The 12988-nt window shown below is 50.9% G+C and overlaps 1 protein-coding gene across 4 annotated transcripts in view; it reads left to right on the top strand.

The window, feature by feature from the left end:
* Positions 1 to 12988, top strand: part of GPR68 (G protein-coupled receptor 68) — a 37753-nt gene that overhangs the window by 18334 nt on the left and 6431 nt on the right. Inside the window, exon 1 of one of the 4 annotated variants that reach the window (XM_018066126.1) lies at positions 3193 to 3626. The exons of 2 other annotated variants lie outside the window; for them this stretch is intronic. The gene's annotated coding sequence lies outside the window, so the exon portion shown is untranslated. Of the gene's footprint in view, positions 1 to 3192; positions 3627 to 12799; positions 12879 to 12988 lie in introns of those variants that run through there. One more of the 4 variants, XM_018066129.1, reaches the window with a different exon arrangement.

Here is a 12988-nt window from a genome sequence, read left to right as displayed (position 1 = left end):
TTCTGGGGCTGTCATCCCAGTAGGTCTGCAGTGCTTTAAGACTGCTCTCATGGGGCTGGAAGAGCAGAATGAGCAAATGATTTCAGGTGGCAAGCCTGGCCCAATTTCGGCCCTTATGTCTTTCTAGGCAGGAAAGACGGAGAAGGCAATGGCAACCCACTCCAGTACTCTTGCCTGGAAAATCCCATGAACAGAGGAGCCTGGTAGGCTGCAGTCCATGGGGTCGCTAAGAGTTACACACGACTGAGCGACTTCACTTTCACTTTTCAGTTTCATGCATTGGAGAAGGAAATGGCAACCCAGTCCAGTGTTCTTGCCTGGAGAATCCCAGGGACGGGGGAGCCTGGTGGGCTGCCGTCTATGGGGTCGCACAGAGTCGGACATGACTGAAGCGACTTAGCAGCAGCAGCAGCAGGCAGGAAAGAGCCACTGAGGCAGCCCTAGCACCGCAGAGGACTCAGGCATTCTCACTCCTCACCAGATGCCTGCCTCTCATCTGCCCACTTTGGGCTTAAGGAGAGAAGTCTGAATGGGGAGAGGTGGGCTTCTCCTGAGGTTATAGTTTAATCACAAGTTCACTGCTTTCACTTGGTTGTGGGTTTACTTGGAGAAGTTGCAGGGGGACTGAGGGTACGATGGAGTCTGCAGGATGCATCAGGCCACTGCTTGGTGCTTGATGTCATCGTGGTTTCTAGTCCTTCCTTCCTGTTTTATATTAAAGAAAACAACATCAGCACCAAAGTAGAATACACACAGGTTCTTTTTTCTCTTCCTGAGTGGGCATTTCACAGAGGATCTGGGCTCACTAATCTGAAGTCAGCGTCATCTTTCCATCTGCAGTTCCAAAGGCCCAATAGGAAGGGAGGTGGGGGGGGGGATCCCTGGCGAAAGCAGGGTACCCACTGCCATCAGTGGTCTTGCAGGTATGGATGCTGATGGTATAGACAGCCTGTGTGTGTGCATCCTGTTAGGCTGGGCCACCCTGTACAGAGAGTCAGGGGTGCTCTCCTTGCTGGGTGTGTCCTGGGGGTAGCCAGACTTTCACCCTTAGGTCAATCCTGCACTCCTTCCCCACCTGTCCTTTCATATGGCATCAGGAAGAGCCCACAGACTTCTGCACTCTGTGTCCACACACACTGCTGCTCTGTGACAAGGCTTCTGCTGTACTGGACAGAGGAGGAGCATTTGCTTGGAGGCCCAGGCCCCAGAGAGGGGCATTTTTGCTGGGCCCTCTACCAGTACAGCCTCCCGGCAGGGCTATACCAGTTCACTTCCTAGAGAAGATGAAATCACAAATCACCCCCAACAAAATAGAGAATGCACATCCTCAGTGCCCCCCGACGTCCCCCGTTCATGGTGGACATTGGTTTTCTGGCCCCAGCAATGTTCTTGAATCAGCTTCCAAGGAGACACCACGGAGAGAGGAGGTTAAACTGAAACAGCTCGGCAGACCATTTGGAGAATCATGGCTCTGTCACTTAGTAAGACGTATCTAGAGCCTTTGCCCCTATGGGCCTGAGTTTCCCCATCTGTAAAGGGAAGAGTCTGGGCTAGGTCACCTCCATGGATCCTGTTAGCTCTGCTGGGCTGAGGGAGTTCAGGAAATGGTCCTGAGAGCCAGAAGACCCCATGAAGCCAGAGCCCCATGCTTGCTCCCTACTCGGGGCCACACTGTTTAAAAACATGGATGTTCAAGAATTCCCTGATGGTCCAGAGACTCTGGGCCCCCAGTGCAGGGTTGTTGTTCAGTAGCCAAGTCATGTCCAACTCTTTTCAATCCCATGGACTTCAGCACACCTGCAGGCTTCCCTGTCCTTCACTAATCTCCTGAAGTCTGCTCAAACTCATGTCCATTGAGTCGGTGATGCCATCCAACCATCTCGTCCTCTGTCGTCCCCTTTTCCTCCTTCCCTCAATCTTTCCAAGCATCAGGGTCTTTTCCAGTGAGCCGGAGCCCGGGTTCAATCCCTAGTCAGGGAACTGGACTCTGCATGCCTCGACTATCCCACATGCCACCATGAAGATTGAAGATCTTGAGTGCTTCAGCTAAGATCTGAAGTGAAGTGCTAGTTGCTCAGTCGTGTCAGACTCTTTGCAACCCCATGGTCTGTAGCCTGCCAGGCTCCTCTGTCCGTGGAATTCTCCAGGCAAGAATACTGGAGTGAGTAGCCATTCCCTTCTCCAGGGATCTTCCCGACCCAGGGATCGAACCCTGGTCTCCTGCACTGCAGGTAGATTGTTTACCATCTGAGCCACCAGGGAAGCCTAGCACAGCCAAATAAATAAATATCAAAAACAAAACATTGATGCCCACCTTACTCACAACCCAGAGGCTTCCTCCAATGCCCTCCTTCTGTTGATCTGCAGAACAAGTTACCCGCGCCCAACCCCCTACCCCCCTCGCTCCCACCTCAGTGCTTCTCCTCCTGACTGTGCCCTGGAACCACCCAGAGAGCTTTTAAAAACACTGAGGCTGGTACCTCATCTCCAGAAAATATGATTTAATTCGTCTGGGGTGGAGCCTGGGCAGTGGTGTCATTTTTTTATAAGCTGCCCAGTTTCTGGCTCATGTAGTTGTGCCCCACTGACCCAGATGCTGGCTGCTGAAGGGTGACAGCCCGGGGGTGGAGTGGAAACAGTCAGCTTCCTCCGCCCGTGTCTGCTGTCTTCTCGCTCTTGTGTCTGTGGTGGTGGTTTCATGGTTCAATCATGTCCGAGTCTTTGCGACCCCATGGACTGTAGTCCACCAGGCTCCTCTGTCCATGGGGTTTTCTGGGCAAGAATACTGGAGTGGGTTGCCATTTCCTCCTCCAAGGGATCTTCCCAACCCAGGGATTGAACCCCAGTCTCCTGCGTTGGCAGACTGATACTTTCTAGTTATCTGAGCGTCAGCCTGTCTGGCTCAAGTCAAGACCTCTGGCTCAGGGGTTCAACATCCTGAATCTCCTGTTGTCTTGCAGGTGCTCAAAGGTGATTGGGTGGGTAGAATTAGCACACCTGACTCCTCCTGAATCCCCCCAAGTCCTTGAGGTCCCTGCCCCGAATGGAGGCTTTAGCATTCTCGGCAAGGTCGCCCACTATGTCTGCGGTGTATGGAAGGCAGGCTCAGGGCGCCTGGAGGGAGCTGTCCCGCCGCCTTCATCCTGTGGTGGGCGAGCTTTCCTCACAGCCACCCAGCCTGACACCAGCTCTGAGTTCACATGATCCTGCCTCAGCTCGGGAATGGGCAGAGCCTCCCGCTGGGATTTTCGAGACTGAGCTGGGGGGCGTGGCCTGTCGGGGGCGTGGCCTTCGGGAAATCGCAGGAGGGGGAGCTTGGGTCCTGGCTGCGGGGTCTTTCCTCTGCAAGCGCCGGAGGAAGACGGCTGGTGGAGGTTTGAGGGCTGAGCTCAGGCGGGCCCGCAGAGTCTGAGAGGACCCAGATCTCCCGAGGCTGCCGCTCCCTGCCTCGCTGTCTGCTCCTCCCCACCTGGCAGCAGCGACCGTCCCCTTCCTGGGGTCTGGAGCCTGGGCAGACAGGAGTGGGATCCTGACACAACAGCAGGTCAGGAAATCGGTTTATCAGCTCACGACCCTTAGAAAAACAAAATAGAGTAGAAATGATCCGCGTGCATCACAGTGATAAGGTAAGTACTGCTCTGGCTCCATGTGTCTCTGCTCTCTCTGTGTCACGCGCATTCCTTGCTGTGATTTATGGAAAGAGCTCAAAGGCAGCGGGTTGGTGCCTAGTGGTCTGGGTTCTAGATTCAGATCCACCCAACTTACTGTATGGACGTGAGCAACTAGGTTAGCCTCTCTGGGCTTCAGGTTCTGTGAAATAGGTTCACAGTGCCGGCCCCATCGACTCACAGTGCCTTTGTGAGCTCGGGATGGAATTGAATGTTGAAATAGTGTCGAGGGTATTAGAAGTGAGGTTGTCTCCCTGCTTTTGCTGGAGTGAGGCTATTTAGGGAAAAGCTGGGGACTAAGGGGAAAATGCAGTCTGATTCTACTCCTGCCCCAGAAGGAGACATCAACGACCTCTGAAAAGGGCACTTTTAGGAAGTGTTTAAAGCAGGTGGAAGTTTGACCAGCCAAAGGGAAGAGAAGCTGGGCACGCAGGAAATCCCCCAGCTCGCTGTGCTGGTGGCTGCCTGAGCAGAGCTGCCCAGCCCGTGAGTAACTGTGTGTGTGCCATCAAGCCACCACTCAGAAGAGACGGGTGACAGATTAGACCGCTGTTTATGCACCAGCTCAGCAGCACTAGCACTTTTGACCTAGAACGTGCATGGGGCTCCCAGCTCGAGTCAGAGTCCCTTCCTGCCCTTGGGGATTTAACTGCTCTTGGATGTTCAGGTCCTTGGAGGCCTCTGTGCTGATGGGTATTTGTCTGAAGGTTTGCTCTTAGGTGTTGGGTTGCTTCACATGTAGTGTCTGTTTCTTGTTTAGTCACTAAGTGGCAGTTGATTCTTTTGCGACTCCATGGACTGTAGCCCGCCTGGCTTCTCTGTCCGTGGGATTTCCCAGGCAAGCACACTGGAGTGGGGTGTCATTTCCTTCTCCAGGGAATCTTCCCAGCCCAGGAATCGAACCTGCTTTGGCAGGTGGGTTTTTTTTGTTTTTTAACCACTGAGACACCAGGGAAGCCCCTCAGTTTCTTAGCTGAACGGTAGCGTGAGGCAGACACAGCGGCTCTGTGTTTTGATTCTTTGTCCCAATCCCCTCCACCTTCGGGATCCAAGCCTTGGTCACACAGTAGGTTCTTCTTGAGTGGTGAGAAAATGGTTGACATGCCAGGTGCAGTAGGGGTCGGGGGCGGTGGGGGGGGGGGGGGGCGGTGTGTGGTGGTGGAGCTGGCCCAGGCCCAAGCCTGTTGGCCTCCTGGTGGCGTCTGGGGGAACTGGAGCCTAACAAAGCCTGGAAGTGGGGGGTGGTTGCTCTGTAACAACTGTGATGATCAGAAAGTGTGGTGTAAAGGAAAGCGTGGACCAATCTGAGCTCAAAACCTGGCTTGTGTCATTTGTTGTTGTTTAGTTGCTAAGCTGAGTTCGACTCTGCAACCCCATGGACTGTAGCCCTCCAGGCTCCTCTGTCCATGGCATTTTCCAGGCAAGAATCCTGGAGTGGGTTGCCATTTGCTCCTCCAGGGTATTTTCCCGACCCAGGGATTGAACCCGCACGTCGTGCATTGCAGGTGGATTCTTTACCACGGAGCCACCAGGGAAGCCCTGGCTTACATCACGTAATTATTGCTGAAAGCTCAACTTCTGTATACACTGGTGCTGAACTGAATCTTGGAGACAGAGTTTTGGGTGAAGCAGAAAAGGATAAAGGGCTTCCCTGGTGGCTCAGACAGTAAATCATCTGCCTGCAATGCAAGAGACCTGGGTTCGATCCCCGAGACAGGAAGATCTCCTGGAGAAGGCAATGGCAATCCACTACAGTATTCTTGCCTGAAAAATCCCATGATTAGAGGAGCCTGGCGGGCTACAGTCCATGGGGTCGCAAAGAGTTAGACACGACTGAATGACTACCACACACACACAAACGGATAACTGTATTACTTTGCCAGACAAAGAGGGACACTGGGGGCTCTCACCTTGAAAAACTATGTGTCGCAGCCCCAGAGGATTTGATGAAGGGTTTTTTATTAGTGGTTCAAGGGTGAGGTCTCTGATAAGATTAGGTATGAGCAGGGCCTGTTGTCGTTGTTCAGTCATTCAGTCACTCAGTTGCTCAGTTGTGTCCGACTCTCTGCAACCCCATGGACTGCAACACGCCAGGCTTTCCTGTCCTGCACCATCTCCCAGAGTTTACTCAAACTCATGTCCATTGAGCCAGTGATGCCTTCCAACCATCTCTTCTGTTGTCCCCTTCTTCTCCTGCCTTCACTCCCTTAACTTCATCTCAGGTGGTCAGTCTCTGAATGTTGATGAGCTTCTCTCCTCCCATATAATCTTGCCTCAAGCGGTTTCTCAGCTGCCCCTCTCTTGATTAGCAACTGTTCAAATCTGCCCTTCGGACCTAAGGGAAGATTATGGAGGCTGGAGTCTGGCCTACAAGAAAGGGGGAAACAAAAAAAAGGCTTTCGTGCCTGCAAGCTCCACAGGGCCGCACACGGTTTTAGAATCTTGAGCAGCCTCAGTTTTTTCATCTGGAAAGTGGATGCTGGTGAGAGAGAGAATGAATGTGTAGAAATGTTCCTGGCACGTGGAGGGCTCTTACCTGGCATGACCTGGTCCATCTGTCCCAGTCACATGTTCCCATTTACAGAACACCATGCACCCACTGTGCCTTTCATTTTGGGGAGCAGGCTTTCTGTGGAGAGCAAGTAGAGAGGGGACACTCCTGGCAAAATGCAGTTTCCATGGAGGGGTACCTTTCCTCCGGGAGTGGCAGAAGGGAGAGCTGGCTGTGATGAGGCCTGGGTGACAAAGCAGGATTGTCTGCAACCAGCTCAGGTAACTTAAACAGATGCCGCAGGCTGAAGCGGAGGCCACAATGATTCCTCCTCACTTTTGTGTTTCTGTTAATGAGTTAATGATATTTCCATTGTCCCAGCACCTGACCTCAAAACCCTCCACGCATCCACCCATGCAGCCACCCATTCATCCATCTATCCACCCATTACTCACCCACCTGTCTACCTACCCCCTTATCCTTCTATTTACCCGTCTTATTCATCCTCCTACTCACCATCCATCCACCCAACCCACCTACCTCTCCGTGCATCCATCCATTTTAACAAATAATTTAGGGGAAATTATGAGGACCAAGTACTGAGATACATCTCAGATTTGTCCCTGACTGTCCTCAGCTCCTTCTAATTAGTCAGCAGTTCCTGTTCCAGGGAGAAGCTAATTCTGACTCCACGATGGAACTGTTTCTTTGACTTGCTTTTCATTGCTTTTGTTATTATCATCATTGCTTTTGTTATTATCATCATACATAATGGCCTGCCTCAGAGGACCCTGTCCCTCTGCCTGACTGTTAAACTATAGTGCCTTTATAGTTCACAGGGAGATAATCTGACCTTGCCCACCTCTGAAGGCTGCAGTAAAGAAGAGATTAACACACCCCTTCCCAGAGATGTTTTGCAAGACTGAAGACACATTTTATTTTATTTTCTTACTGCCTCTCCCTCTCTATTCTGCCTTTTGACTTGAGTTCCTCAGCCCTTCCCTCTCTCAGTTCAGTTCAGTCGCTCAGTCGCGTCCGACTCTTTGCAACCCCATGAATCGCAGCACACCAGGCCTCCCTGTCCATCAGAAACTGGCATCCAGGCCCCGACAAGATGGTTGTTTAGAGACATTAGTCTGCCATCTTCTCGGTCAGCCAGGTCTCTGAATAAAGTCATATTCCTTGTCTCTACACCTCATGTCTGATTCATTGGCCTGTCGTGTGGCGAGCAGAGCCAGCATGGACTCGGTAACATTTCTGTAGCTTCTTGTTGTCCCCTCTCTGGTCACACCCTCCTCACATTCAGTTCCTTACAGGTGCTCGCTCGCTCACTCTCTATCTGGCGTTTGGCCTGTTGAATGTAGTGTTTCCACAGGCAGAAGCTCCTTTCTTCCCTGGCTGCCTGTCTCTCTTCTCCTGATCTTAAGAGTATCATGCTGCTTAGAAAGGCTTTTCTGGCTAAGTCACCTCCTATGAACTCAGAGCTTAATGTCTTGTACTCTCCCTAGGAGCTAATCCTCTCCTTTCTTCTCCCCTCTCCCATAAGACTAAAAGCAACGTGAGCTACCCCAGGGGCCAGTGTCTAGTGCAGTGCCTTCCATATAATAGACACTCAGTAAGTATCTGCTGTGGTCGATGAGTGGAGGGATGATTAGAGAGCCACTGAAGGGTTTGAAGCAGGAGTGATTAGCTTAGATTTGTGTTTTAGAAGATGGCTTTGATGATGGTGAGATGGAGACAGGGAATCCCACAGGAGACCATGCATTGATTCTGGAGAGGAAGCCTTGACCAAGCCAATCTGGGGAACTGGGGAGGGAGCTAAAGAGGAGGAGACGGATGTGGGAAATATTTAAGATTTGGAAATGGTAGAACTGAGTAATTGAGTGGATGCTGTGGATGATGATAAAGATCAACCAACCCACACAGTCATCCAACACAAGAGACTGGGCAGGTGGAGATGCTACCTCCAAGAACAGACTGGTGGAGGAAACGGCAGGAGCAGGGTGGCCTGACTGAGCATGCCCTGTGTGGCAGGAGGAAGCTGGTTCTGTAAGCCTTCCCCCTTGGGTGGGGAGGACATCTGGGAGTCATCAGTACTGGGGGGTCGAAACCATGGAGGAGGTAGTGTGTGGTGTGTGTGTGTGTGTGTGTGTGTGTGTGTAGTGAAAAGAACAAGTCAGCTTTAAGTGTGAGTGGGAGGGATGCCCCCAGCACCCGCCACACGGGACCTTGAGTGGTGCTGATTTGTTCCTGCCTTTCAAGATCAGAGGCTCCCTGAGGGTGGGAGCCATTTCTTCTTCTTTATCTCTAAGTCCCCCATATCCAGTCTGAGGCCGTGAACCAATGCTCCAGAGATACTTGTGGAATGAAACCAGGAGGTACCAGACTGTTGGACAAGCCACTGTATCCCTCTGGGCCTCAGTTTCCTCGTCCCTAAAATGGGGGAACAGTAGGGCTATTGCAAACATGGGACAGGAGAGCAGATGTGAAATGCTCTGTCAACTGTGGGAGATCTGGCAAACACCGAGTGTGATTACCGAAGAGACGCACTCACTTGTCTTGAGGGCCTGAGTCAGGCTGCTAACCTCCCAAGGGCTGCGTCGTGGTTCTGCCCACCGAGTTCTGCTGGGTCTTAAGTTCCCCTTCCAGCCATTCTGTCCTTTGACCTGGGAACTCATGGATGGCACTCAGCCAGGAGTGAACCTCCGGAGCCTCTAGACCTGTGGATGCTTTGCTTCTCAGAGTGTGGCCCCTGGCCCTGCAGCACTAGCACCACCTGGCGGGTGGCTGCCGGTTCTCGAGCCCTGCCTCTGACCCACTGAGTCAGGAACTATGAAGGTGGGGCTCTGTGATCTGTTTCAACAGATCCTCCAGATGACTCGGGTGTACCTAAGTTTAAGAACAACTGCTCTAGAATACCCCTAAACCTCTTTTGGCTCCAAAGTGGACATAGGAGGTGCTTTCACTTAAGCATCGTCTGTAGCTCTGCAGACTTGAATGTTTCTGACTTTGGTTGCCAGAATTTGCTTGTTGTTGTCCTAGGAAATAGGAACTTATCAATGGTCACCCCAGCCTGTCCCACACATGCATACACTCACCACCTGCAAACAATAGGCTTCGGCCAGGTGATTCTCAACAAATTCCTGAGACCAGACAGGACGTGTTTTCCACTTGGTTTCTTTTGCCCATATTTGTGGGTGCCTGGGAGCCTGTGCTGATGAATGAATTTTTATCTTCCTGAGGGTAGTTTTGTGTGAACTGTGGAGAACCTCAGATAAATTCAGAGAAATGGACATCCCGGGCCGGTGTCCCTGGGGACCGCTCAGGGACTTCCTCACGTTTGAGCCAGGTGAACCATTTGGACCCTCAGGTGTGGGCCTGGGAGTCAGGGACAGGAGAGCTAGCAAGAAGAGGAGGAGTGAAGCCAAATTTTGACTCATGGGACTGTGCAACGTTTAGAGGTCACAGTCCTCAGCTTCCCCTTTGCCCCGAATCTCACCATCAAAACATATAAACCAAAACATGAAAAGCAAAAACCAAGAAAACATCCCTGCACTGTCGGTGGGAATGTAAAATGGTGTAGCCACTGTGGAAAAACAGAATGCAGTTCCTCAAAAAATTAAAAATAGAACTACCATATGATCCAGTGTTTCCACTTCTGGATCTATACCCAAAAAAACTGAAAGCAGGGACTCAAGTAGTATACCCATGTTCAGTTCAGTTCAGCGGCTCAGTCGTGTCCGACTCTTTGCGACCCCATGAACTGCAGCATGCCAGGCCTCCCTGTCCATCACCAACTCCCGGAGTCCACCCAAACTCACGTCCATCAAGTCAGTGATGCCATCCAGCCATCTCATCCTCTGTCGTCCCCTTCTCCTCCTGCCCCCAATCTCTCCCAGCATCAGGGTCTTTTCCAATGAGTCAACTCTTCGCATGAGGTGGCCAAAGTATTGGAGTTTCAGCCTCAGCATCTGTCCTTCCAATGAACACCCAGGACTGGTCTCCTTTAGGATGGACTGGTTGGATCTCCTTGCAGTCCAAGGGACTCTCAAGAGTCTTCTCCAACACCACAGTTCAAAAGCATCAATTCTTTGGCACTCAGCTTTCTTCACAGTCCAACTCTCACATCCATACATGACCGCTGGAAAAACCATAGCCTTGACTAGACGAACCTTTGTTGGCAGACTAATGTCTCTGCTTTTTAATATGCTATCTAGGTTGGTCATAACTTTCCTTCCAAGGAGTGAGCATCTTTAATTTCATGGCTGCAATCACCATCTGCAGTGATTTTAGAGCCCCCCAAAATAAAGTCTGACACTGTTTCCACTGTTTCCCCATCTATTTCCCGTGAAGTGATGGGACCGGATGCCATGATCTTCGTTTTCTGAATGTTGAGCCAACTTTTTCTCTCTCCTCTTTCACTTTCATCAAGAGGCTTTTTAGCTCTTCACTTTCTGCCATAAGGGTGGTGTCATCTGCATATCTGAGGTTATTGATATTTCTCCGGGCAATCTTGATTCCAGCTTGTGCTTCTTCCAGCCCAGCATTTCTCATATGTACTCTGCATAGAAGTTAAATAAGCAGGGTGACAATATACAGGCTTGACGTACTCCTATTTGGAACCAGTCTGTTGTTCCATGTCCAGTTCTAACTGTTGCTTCCTGACCTGACATGTTCAGAGTAGTGCTATTCATGATCGCCAGAAGGTAGAAGTCGCCCAAATGTCCACTGACAAATGGAAAAATAAAAGGCAGTATATATGTATGATGGACTATTATTATACCTTAAAAAGGAAGGAGCTTCTGATAACATTCTACAACATGGATACATCTTGGAGACATGATGCTAAGTGAAATAAGACACAAAAAGACAAATGCTGTATCACTCAGCTTACCGTCTGAGCCACCAGGGAAGTACATGAGGTATCTAGAGTGGTCAAATTCACAGAGACAGACAGTAGACTGGTGTTTGCCGTGGACTGGTGTTTGCCATGGCCTGCGTGAATGGAGGATGGGGAGTTAGAGTTTAACGGGAACAGATTTTCGGCTGGGGAAACTGAAAAAGTTCTGGAGGTGGATGGTGGTTATGGTTGCATGACAGTTTAAGTGTACTTAATTACCACTGAATTGTACATTAAAAATGGTTAACAAGATAAATTTTATATTATGTATGAGAGTGAAAGTATTAGTCACTCAGTGATGTCCAACTCTCTGCCACCCATGGTCTGTAGCCCTCCAGGCTCCTCCTGTTCATGGAATTCTCCAGGCAAGAATACTGGAGTGGGTAGCCATTCGCTTCTCCAGGGATCTTCCCCACCCAGGGATTGAACCTGGGTCTCCTGCATTGCAGACAGGTTCTTTACTATCTGAACCACCAGGGAAGCTTCCATCATGTATATTAAACCACAACTGAAAATGGCACCAAGAAGCACCTCCCTCCACCACCATCACTGAAATCCAGGCCTCTATCCTTGAAAGGTTGGAGAGGTGGGTCCTCATTTTCTGGGACTGAAAGCTTGGGGTCAAGGCTAGGTGGGGACTGGTTGTGGCGGGAGGTAGGGGCTTGGAACAAGAAGACTGGATTCTAAATGCCCATACTTCCTTTGTCAGGCTGGCTTTGGGCTCATCACTTCCCTGTTTGAACCTCTGTTTCCTCATCTGTAAGGTGGGGAGGTGGCACCCACTTATTCCTTCCAGAAGTCCTCAGGAGTGCCTGTGATGCACCAGGCACTGTTCAAGGTGCACACGGCCCTCTTGGAATTTATTGAATTGGCCATAAAGTTCATTTGGGTTCTTCTGCACCATCTTACGGAAAAAAACAAATGAACTTTTTAGCCAACCCAATGCATCCTCGTGGAGGAGACAGATCGGCAACAAGCAGACAAGCAAACAAACAAATCTCAGATACTGATGGGGACTCTGCAGAGCCGGCACCTAGGAAGGAGCGATGGTGCTGGGGGAGGGGGCCCCTCAAATGGGATGGTCAGGGAGGGCCTACAAAGCGGTGGTGTTTAAGCTGAGAACTGGCAGCAAAGGAGCCAGCCCTGCCCTAGGAGGGGAGGGGAGGGGTGGGCAGTTGCACTCCTGGAGCAACTGGAGCAAGGCCAGGTGACCAGGGCACAGAAAGCTGGCCATCATGTTGGTGGCGGGAAGGTAGGAGGAGCTGGGGTCGGATCACACTGGGCCTTGTAGGAGTTTGGGGGGTTTTCTGGGGATGTGATAACTCACTGTGAAACTGTCTCAGTGGGTTTTAAACAAGGAAGAGGAGGATGCAGTTTGGATTTTGGAAAGATCCCTGTGGCTGCCCCGGGGAATAATGGTCAGGGAAAAATGAGAATGCTGGGATTTAGCTTCCCTGGTAGCTCAGCTGGTAAAGAATCTGCCTTCAATGCAAGAGACCTGGGTTCTATTCCTGGGTCAGGAAGATTCCCCTGGAGAAGGGATAGGCTACCCACTCCAGTATTCTTGATGTTCCCTGGTGGCTCAGATGGTAAAGAATCTGCCTTCAATGCAGGAGACCTGGTTCGTTCCCTGGTTTGGGAAGATACCCTGGAGGAGGGCATGGCAACCCATTCCAGTGTTCTTGCCTGGAGAATCCCCAAGAACAGTGGAGCCTGGTGGGCTACAGTCCATGGGATCGCAAAGAGTCAGACACGACTGAGTGACTTAAGCACAGGAGTGGGGGTGGCTTGGCCACAGAGAGAGCCACAGGGAATCCAGGTAAGAGGGTGCAGCTTTGGGTTGGATCCATCTCTTGTCTGTTTTAGAGACTTATGAATGCTATGGGACCCTTTTCCAGGAAAAATGCACATACTTAAATATTTGCAAGA

This window comes from Capra hircus, chromosome 21 (assembly GCF_001704415.2).
Source record: "Capra hircus breed San Clemente chromosome 21, ASM170441v1, whole genome shotgun sequence".
Taxonomy (NCBI): Eukaryota; Metazoa; Chordata; class Mammalia; order Artiodactyla; family Bovidae; genus Capra; species Capra hircus.
The sequence above is the reverse complement of the archived record's forward strand: the minus strand, read 5'-3'. Positions and strand labels throughout refer to the sequence as shown.